Source organism: Glycine max, chromosome 8, assembly GCF_000004515.6.
Source record: "Glycine max cultivar Williams 82 chromosome 8, Glycine_max_v4.0, whole genome shotgun sequence".
NCBI classification, from domain to species: Eukaryota; Viridiplantae; Streptophyta; class Magnoliopsida; order Fabales; family Fabaceae; genus Glycine; species Glycine max.
In genome coordinates, this window is record NC_038244.2 from 26,859,703 (window position 1) to 26,870,339 (window position 10,637).

At 39.2% G+C, this 10,637-nt stretch overlaps 1 non-coding gene across 1 annotated transcript; it reads right to left on the reverse strand.

Moving 5' to 3' along the window:
* Positions 1 to 512: 512 nt before the first annotated feature.
* LOC113002427 (small nucleolar RNA R71) lies at positions 513 to 619 on the reverse strand. Its single transcript, XR_003267989.1, has one exon. It is a non-coding gene; the product is annotated as a small nucleolar RNA R71 (small nucleolar RNA).
* Positions 620 to 10,637: the final 10,018 nt, after the last annotated feature.

The following is a 10,637-nucleotide window of genomic DNA, read 5'->3' on the forward strand; positions in this document are numbered from 1 at the left end:
ATCATTTTGTACCTTTTGAGTATCCTGAGCATTCTGTTATTGGTGAGTCTGAGCATTTTGTGGTTGGTAATTTTGAACATCCTGATTTTGAGCATTATACTTTTGAACATTCTGGTTTTGAACATTCTGAGAACATGGCACAACCTCCACCCCATGAGAGGACTCTAAGGGAAATGGCTGCACCTGATTTCACCTACGAAAGCTTGTGCATCTCATACCCTGATGAGGATGTCCCATATGTTCTTAAAATTGGACTGATCCATTTGCTTCCAAAGTTTCATGGCCTTGCAGGTGAAGACCCGCACAAACATCTGAAAGAATTCCATATTGTCTGCTCCACCATGAAACCCCCAGATGTCTAGGAGGATCACATATTTCTGAAGGCTTTTCCTCATTTTTTAGAGGGAGTGGCAAAGGACTGGCTATATTACCTTGCTCCAAGGTTCATCATGAGCTGGGATGACCTCAAGAGAGTATTCTTAGAAAAACTTTTCCCTGCTTCCAGGACCACGACCATCAGAAAGGATATTTCAGGCATTAGGCAACTCAGTGGAGAGAGCCTATATGAATACTGGGAGAGATTTAAGAAACTATGTGCCAGTTGCCCTCACCACCAGATTTCTGAGCAGCTTCTTCTCCAATATTTTTATGAAGGACTCAGTAACATGGAGCGAAGTATGATAGATGTTTCCAGTGGTGGAGCCCTTGGAGACATGAACCCTACTGAAGCCTGAAATTTAATTTAGAAGATGGCTTCAAACTCCTAGCAATTTAGTGCTAGAAATGATGCTATTGTCATTAGAGGAATGCATGAAGTAGCCATGAATTCATCTTCATCAGCTGAGACTAAGAAGCTTGAAGGTAAACTAGATGCCTTAGTTAACCCGGTAACCCAACTGGCCATGAATCAAAAATTTGCACCTGTCACCAAATTCTGTGGTTTATGCTCCTCTACCGACCACCACACAGACCTTTGCCCTTTTGTGCAGCAATCTGAAGCAATTGAACAGCCTAAAGCTTATGCTGCAAACATCAACAATAGACCTCCTCAACCTCAGCAGCAAAATCAGCCACAATAAAACAATTATGACCTCTCCAGCAACAGGTACAATCCCGGGTGGAGGAATCATCCCAACCTTAGATAGTCAAATCCTTCACAACAGCAGTAGCAACAACAACAACCTTATTTTCAGAATGCTACTGGTCCAAGTAGACCATACGTTGCTCCACCAATCCAGCATCAACAACAACAACAACAACAGCCCTAGAAATAGCAAACAGTTGAGGCTCCTCTACAACCTTCCCTTGAAGAACTTGTGAGACAAATGACTATGCAAAACATGCAGTTTCAACAAGAGACCAGAGCCTCCATTCATAGCTTAACTAATCAGATGGGACAATTGGCTACACAGTTAAATCAACAACAGTCCCAGAATTCTGACAGATTACCTTCTCAATCTGTCCAGAATCCCAAAATGTGAGTGCCATTACATTGAGATCGGGAAAGCAGTGTCAAGGACCTCAACCTGCAACATGTTCCTCATCCACAAATGAACCTACCCAACCTCACTCTACTCCAAAAAAAGATGATGACAAAAATTTAAAGAGTAAGTTACCTAACAATTTCTATGCATGTGAATCTTCCACTGGTAATTCTGATTTACAGAAGCAACATATCCCTCTTCCATTCCCTCCAAGAGCAATTTCCAACAAAAAATGGAAGAGGCAGAGAAGCAGATCTTGGAAACATTTAGAAAAGTAGAGGTAAACATACCTCTACTAGATGCAATAAAGCAAATTCCAAGATATGCTAAATTCTTGAATGAGTTGTGCACTCATAAGCGGAAGCTTAAAGGAAGTGAAAGAATTAGTTTGGGCAGAAATGTCTCTGCATTGATTGGTAAATCTGTTCCCCAAATCCCTAAAAAATGTAAAGATCTAGGTACATTCAGCATACCTTGTATTATAGGGAACATTAAGTTTGACAATGCCATGCTAGATTTAGGAGCTTCTGTTAGTGTTATGCCTCTGTCTATTTTTAATTCTCTATCTCTTGGTCCTTTGCAGTCAACTAATGTGGTAATTCATTTAGCTAATAGAAGTGTTGCCTATCTTGCTGGTTTCATAGAGGACGTCTTAGTTAGAGTTGGTGAACTGATTTTCCCTGTTGATTTTTATATTTTGAATATGGAGGAAGGATTTTCTCAAGGATCAGTTCCCATCATTCTACGCAGACCTTTTATGAAAACTGCTAGAACAAAGATAGATGTTTATGCAGGCACACTATCTATGGAGTTTGGTGATATAACTGTTCATTTTAATATTCTTGATGCTATGCAACACCCATCTGAAGATCTTTATGTATTTCGTGCTGAAATAATTGACCATATTGTTGATGAATACATGACTGATCTTCATTCTAATCTGCATGCCTGTCACTCTTCATGCATTGAATCTGAATTTTTACTTGATCATATGTTTGAATTTGATGCTAAGAGTGAATCTGAAATTGATATTGATTACATGTATGGTGATGTTTTACCTTTTGAGATTGATTTTCTAGAGTCAGATAGAACAAATCATGTTTCAGGAAGTACACATACCTCTGACTTTCTTTATTAGGTACAGGCTGAGAAACCATCTCTTTCTACCATTATCCATCCGCCCACACCAGAATTGAAGCCTCTGCCATCAAATTTAAAATATGCTTACTTGGATGATAGCAAAAGTTTTCCAGTAATTATATCTGCCTCCCTTGCTGATGAGCAAAAGGAGAAGCTGTTATCAGTTCTCAAGAAGCATAAGAAGGCTATAGGCTGGACCCTGGCGGACATTCCAGGTATTAGCCCATCCACATGTATGCATTGGATAAATTTAGAGGATGGGGCTAAACCAGTAAGACAGTCATAGAGAAGACTCAACCCGGTGATTCTTGATGTAGTGAAGAAGGAGGTAACCAAGCTTTTTCAAGCTGGAATCATTTATCCTATCTCTGACAGCCAATGGGTGAGTTCCATCCAGGTAGTCCCGAAGAAAACCGGCCTCACCGTGATACAAAATGAGAAGGAGGAGTTGATTCCTACTTGGGTGCAGAACAGTTGGAGAGTCTGCATCGACTATAGGAGGCTGAACCAGGTTACCAAAAAGGACCATTTCCCCCTGTTATTCATTGACTAGATGCTTGAACGCCTGGCAGGTAAATCTCACTACTGTTTCCTTGATGGTTTTTTTGGTTATATGCAAATCACTATTGCTCCTGAGGATCAGGAAAAGACCACATTCACCTGCCCCTTCGCCACTTTTGCCTATAGGAGGATGCCTTTCGGCCTGTGCAATGCCCCTAGCACCTTCCAGCGGTGCATGATCAGTATTTTTAGTGATATGCTGCAAACATTTATAATAGACCCCCTCAACAGCAAAACCAACAACAACAAAATAATTATGATCTTTCAAGCAACAGATACAATCCAGGTTGGAAGAATCATCCAAATCTAAGATGGGCAAGTCCTCCACAACAACAACAACCTGTCCCTCCTTTCCAAAATGTTGCTGGTCCAAGCGGACCATATGTTCCTCCTCCAATGCATTAGTAGCAGCAACAACAAAGACAACAAGCAAATGAGGCCCCTTCTCAACCTTCCTTAGAGGAGTTAGTGAGACAAATGACCATCCAGAATATGCAATTTCAGCAAGAAATAAGAGCCTTCATTCAGAGTCTGACAAATCAGAGGGGGCAGATGGCTACTCAATTGAACCAAGCTCAGTCCCAAAATTCTGACAAATTGCCTTCACAAACTATGCAAAATCCAAAAAATGTGAGTGCCATCACCTTGAGGTCTGGCAAGCAAATTGGAGTGCCTCCACTAATAACAGCACCTGCACCTGAACCTGTCAAGCTTCATTCTACACCTGAAAAAGAGGATGAGATAGTTGCACAAAAGAGAAAGCTTTTTGATCATGAGGGAGCTAACAAAAAATTTCATGCAGGTGGACCTTCTTCTAATAGTTCTGACTTGCAGCAGCCTCCTATCCCTCTTCCATTTCCACCTAGAGAAATTCCAAACAAAAAGATGGAAGAAGTGGATAAGGAGATCTTGGAGACCTTCAAGAAAGTGGAGGTGAACATACCTCTGCTAGATGCCCTCAAGCAAATTCCAAGATATGCCAAGTTTCTAAAAGAGTTGTGCACCCACAAAAGGAAGCTCAAAGGCAATGGAAGAATTAGCATGGGCAGAAATGTGTCAGCATTGATAGGTAAATCTGTTCCTCACATTCCTGAGAAATGTAAGGACCTAGGTACTTTTTGTATACCTTGCATTATTGGGAACAACAATTTTGAGAATGCCATGCTAGATCTAGGAGCATCAGTTAGTGTCATGCCTCTGTCCATTTTCAATTCTTTATCTCTTGGACCTTTCCAATCTACAGAAGTGGTGATTCATTTGGCAAATAGAAGTGTTGCTTACCCTACAGGTTTCATAGAGGATGTGTTGGTTCGGGTTGGTGAACTTATTTTTCCTGCTGATTTTTATGTTCTTGATATGGAAGAGGGATTTTCCCGTGGTTCAGTTCCAATTATTTTAGGCAGGCCATTTATGAGAACAGCCCGAACCAAGATAAATGTTTATGCTGGCACATTGTCTATGGAATTTGGTGATATTGTTGTTCATTTTAACATTCTTGATGCCATGAAACATCCATCTAAGGATCATTCTATTTTTCATGCTGAGATACTTGATCAGATTGTTGATGATTATATGTTTTATTTTGATTCTCTTCACGGTAGGAAACATCCATTTTTATCTGATCTGCATATACAGGCTGAGGAACCTTCTTCTTCTCCTACCCTGGTTCCTCCCACTGTTCAACCACCACCCACACCAGAGTTGAAGCCTTTACCAGCAAACCTCAAGTATGCTTACTTGGAGGACAAGGAAAAATTTCCAGTGATCATCTCTGCCTCCCTTGGTGCTGAGCAAGAGGAGAAGTTGTTGCTAGTGCTCAAGAAGCACAAGAAAGCCATTGGATGGACTTTAGCAGACATTCCTGGTATTAGCCCATCTACCTGCATGCATAGGATACTTTTAGAGGATGGAGCTAAGCCAGTGAGGCAGCCACAACGATGACTCAACCCCGTCATTCTAGATGTGGTGAAAAAGGAAGTGACCAAGCTCTTATAAGCTAGAATCATCTACCCCATTTTTGACATGCAGTGGGTGAGTCCAGTCCAAGTGGTTCCTAAGAAGATAGGCCTCACAGTGATCAAGAATGAGAGGGATGAGCTTATACCCACAAGAGTCTGCATTGATTATAGGAAGCTGAACTAGTTAACCAGAAAAGATCATTTTCCCCTGCCATTCATTGATCAAATGGTTGAGCGCTTGGCAGGTAAGTCTCATTACTGTTTTCTTCATGGTTTTTCTGGTTATTTACAAATTCATATTGCTCCTGAGGATCAAGAAAAGACCACATTCACTTGTCTGTTTGACACTTTTGCCTATAGTAGGATGCCTTTTGGCCTATGCAGCGCCCCTGGTACCTTCCAGCAGTGTATGTTTAGCATTTTCAGTAATTTTTTAGAGAGTTGCATAGAGGTGTTTATCGATGATTTTACTGTTTATGGATCCTTTTTTGAAGCATGTTTGGATAGTCTGGATAAAGTTCTTAATAGATACATTGAAACTAACCTTGTGCTGAATTTTGAAAAATGTCACTTCATGGTAGAACAAGGTATAATTTTAAGGCATATAATTTCCTGTAAGGGCATAGAGGTAGACCCTGCAAAGATAACTGTTATTTCACAATTATAGGCGCTTTATCAAGGATTTTAGCAAAGTGTCCCTCCCACTATCCAATCTGCTGCAAAAGGAGGTGGAGTTTGATTTTGATGACCGATGCAAAGAGGCTTTTGATTGCCTCAAGAGTGTGGTGACTACCACCCCTATCATTCAGGCACCTGATTGGATAGCCCTATTTGAGCTGATGTGTGATGCATCCAATTATTCATTGGGGGCTATCCTTGCTCAAAAGATTGACAAGTTGCCTTGGGTGATTTACTACGCCTCCAGAACTTTGGATGCTGCCCAAGCAAATTACACTACCACAGAGAAAGAGCTATTAGCGATTGTTTTTGCTCTTGTGCAATTTCGTTCATATTTGCTTGGTACTCGTGTTTTTGTTTATACTGACCATGCAGCTTTGAAGTACCTGTTGAAGAAGGTTGAATCAAAGCCTAGATTGATCAGGTGGAAGCTTTGACTCCAAGAGTTTGATTTGGAGATCCGTGATCGGAGCGGTGCGCAGAACCTCGTGGCTGACCACCTGAGTAGGATTGAGCGTGCGTCTGAGGACTCACCTATTTGGGATAATTTTCCAGATGACCATTTGTACATTCTGTATAAGATTTTTGATTCCTTCCCCACTCCTTGGTTTACTAATATTGTGAATTATTTGGTTGCTTCTGTTTTTCCTCCCTTAGCATCTAAAGCTCAAACTGATAAAATTAAGAGTGATGCGAAGCATTATATTTAGGATGACCCCTATTTGTGGAAGTTGTGCAGGGACTAGGTTATTAGGAGATGTATTCCAGACCATGAGATTGACTTGGTCCTGCAATTCTGTCATTTTTCCGCACCAGGTGGCCATCTTGGCATACAGAGGACAGCTCGCAAGGTGCTTGACTGTGGTTTCTATTGGCCCACCATCTTCAAGGATGCGTGGAAAATCTGTAGCACTTGTGATCCTTGTCAGAGAGCAGGCGACTCACTTTCATGGAGACAGCAAATGCCTCAACAACCCATGTTGTTCTGTGAGGTGTTTGATGTATGGGGTATAGACTTTATGGGGCCTTTCCCTATCTCTTTTGGTTTTGTTTATATTCTCCTTGATGTTGATTATGTTTCAAAATGGGTGGAAGCCAAACCCACCAGAACTAACGATGTTAAGGTTGTTATAGATTTTGTTAGATCTAATTTGTTTTGCAGGTTTGGAGTCCCTAGAGCCATCGTTAGTGATCACCAATTTTTGTAACAGATCCATGTATGCCTTGCTCAAAAATTATGGGGTCGTGCACAAAATTTCCACACCTTACCAACCCCAAACTAATGGGCAGGCTGAGATTTCAAACAGGGAGATAAAAAGAATCTTAGAGAAGATTGTGCAACCGAACAGAAAGGATTGGAGCACCAGGCAGGATGATGCTCTTCGGGCGCATAGGACTGCCTACAAAGCACCCATAGGAATGTCTCCTTATCGGGTTGTCTTTGGCAAGCCATGTCATCTTCTTGTTGTGATACAACACAAGGCCTACTGGGCTGTAAAGACCTGCAACTTCTCTATTGATCAGGCTGGAGAGGAAATGAAGTTGCAACTAAGTGAGCTAGATGAGATCCGTTTAGAAGCCTATGAGAATTCCAAATTCTACAAGGAGAAGACCAAGAAGTTCCATGATAGTTTGATAGCTAAGAAGGACTTCGTGGTTGGACATAAATTTTTATTGTATAACTCTAGGCTCGGACTCATGAGTGGTAAGTTGAGGTCAAAGTGGATAGGTCCTTTTGTGGTGACTAATTTTTTTCCTTATGGTACAGTTGAGATCAAAAGTGAATCCACAGATAAGAGCTTGAAGGTCAATGGACACCGGCGGAAACCCTTCCTCACAAATCCCTCCTTAGTGGATGTAGTGGTGGAGGAGACCTCCTTACTTCACCCTACTTCTCTTCCGCCATGACTTTGGGAGTTTTCTTTTTCTATCTCCTTCTTTACTTTTATTGCACTTGTCCAAATTTATTGATTGTTTTGATTGCTCATGATCTTATGATTGTGCTACATTGAGGACAATGTGTTGTTTAAGTGTGGGGGGGAGATTGTTCTTTTTTGTTCTTTATTTGGGGTTTTCTAGGTTAATTTTGTTATTTTGGTTTTATGTTTTGTGTACAACATTGCATGTTTCTCTTTGAATTTTGGGTTATGTATAGGTAATGAGTAATTATTTTTGAAATAGGAGTTTCTTGGCATTTTGTGAATTGAAATCCTTGTTTTTTCTCTGCATTTCAAGTTAGTTTTGAATGGTCGAATTGAAAGTGATAGATTTACCCTTGGTGAGATTTTAAGCCATCAACATCTATTTTATTTAGTGTATTTTGCCCCATTGAGTGCTTGCACAATAGCCTTGGCTTGACTCCTATTGATACTTCTTGCTTCACATGCATGTTGGGAGATGATTTAGGCATTTTGTTCTTATAAGCCTCTAGCCAAATGAGCCTACCTTGAATTAATTCCTTTGATAGCCCCTTTGAGCCTATGTTCCCCTTTCTTTGTTTTGAAGCTCATTACAAGCCTTAAGTGAAAAACCATGATCTCACCCTACCCTTAAGAAATTTTGGAGCTTTGGAATTGTTTTAGGAATAATTGTGGGGGGGTATGTTTCATTGGATGATATGCTTTTGTTGGCCATGCTTGATGATGTATTTTGGCAATGCTTGATGTATATACATATATTGCCTAATTGTTGCTTTATTTTTCAAATGCTACTATTCACGTTAAAAAAAAATAGAAAAAGAATGAAGTTGAATAAATGAGGTCTTGGCCTGAAGACTTGGATTGGTTTGAGGACTTGGTTGATTTTGTTTTGGGTTTACTTTTTATGCTTAATTCTTTATTCTTAATTTTGGTTTTGGGTTTACTACTTTTACTTAGTTTCCACTTATTCCCCGTTGCTCCTCTATTCCTTTGGGTTTTAGTTACTTATCCCATACTTTCCTCTACCTTGTCCTTGGGCACATTACAACTTTAAAAGACCTTTTGATCCTTATGTGTATGTGTTTGGCGAGTTTGGTTGTCAATTTCAGAGTTTTGCCTAGTCTATGTGGTGTTTGTTTTTCATGGGTTCTTTGAGAGTAAACAGTAGCCTAGACATTTGTGAGATAGAGTGCATATCTTGTTAGGCTTTATCACTTTTCATTCAATTCTTGAGCTGATTGACTATCTTGCCATGTTAGAGGTGCTTGGATGATTTTCATAACTGCCTTGATTCTTTAACTCTTTACGTGTTGGATGTTACCCATTCCTTTCATTCATTGAGATTCAATGAGAAATATGTAAATGTTTTTGTGTTTGTTTGTCTTTCTTTAATGTCTCTGGATTTGTTCCTTCCTTTGCTTTTTGATTTTGCCCAGGAGTGCAAAAGGCTAAGTGTGGGGGGATTTGATGTGTCATTATTTTCTCTTATTTCTTAACCCTTTTTGTCTCCATTTTATTTACTTATTAACCTTAATTGTCAAATTAACGATGCAGTTTTATCATTTGGGTCTACTTGACTAATTTTGTGTTTTTAATTTAATTTCAGGAGAATTATAAGCAATTAGGCTTGGATCCAAAATTGGGTTGAACCGGTTTGGACTTGAAGAGAGCAGACAATTTTATTTTATCCAATTTTATTTTATTTGGGCCAGTTTTACTTTATTTTGTTTTTGGGCTTGGACTTAAAGAAGAATTGAAAACTTTGGGGCTGGGGACATATATAACAGCACCAGGGTTTTAGTAGAGGGAGACTGGTTTTTGGGATAGGAGAATTTTAGAGTTTTGCAATTCCAGTTTTTACTGTTCACGTGCACTGTTCACGTATAATAGAATTTTGCTTTTCAATTCTGCCTTTGATTTCATTTTCGTTTCTGCTGATTAATCGAAGGCTAAGTCTCCAACGTTGTTTTCTCTTGAGGATCAAGCACAACTCTCTCTGAGGTTTTGTTATTACTATTGAATTCTGTTAAGTTTTTCCTCTTCACCAATTGATCTGTATTTGTTGCTATTAACCATGCATGCTTCATGCTAGATTAATTGTCTCTGCGCTTAATTTACGTTCATGCTTAATGGACATGTGAGAGGGATTAATTGGTGTATGTGTTGGTTAATCACATAATGACAGCCTTAGGTTAATTTTCGCTTAGTAGATTAATTTCGGGTTGGATTAAGTGGTTGAACAGATTAAGGATAAATTCTTGTAACCTAGGATAAGAGACTTGCTTTTGAATCAAGGGGAAACAACACATTTTAGTTCAATTATTTCTTTAATTCAAATTACTTGCTATTTAAATTACAAAAACAAACACCCCCCGCCCAATTTGTTACTATTTTACTATTATATGTTATGAATGTTTGGTTGATCATTGATCATTGGGAGTGTAGATGCAATTGCCTTTGGTGTTTTGATGATGATCATGATGATATGATGCAATTGATGCAAATGGGCTTTTCAAGATTAAATTCAAGACAATACTTCAAGATTACAAGTCATAACATCAAGATGATCACTAGTATATTAGGAAGGGAATTCCTAATTGAATTGGCAAAAGGTTTGGCCAAGTAATTTAAATTCAAAAGTGTTTTTCAAAGGATTTACTCTCTGGTAATCGATTACCAGTGGCCAAATATGTTTTACAACAGCTACTAAAATTTGAATTTAAATTTTAGACTGTGTAATCGATTACACAATTTTGGTAATCGATTACCAGCAGTTAATAAACGTTTTAATTCAAATTTTAAAAGCTGTAATCGATTACACAATTCCTGTAATTGATTACCAGACAAGATTTTCAGAAAAATCTTTCTAAGAGTCACAACTTCTCTAAGGGCTTTTT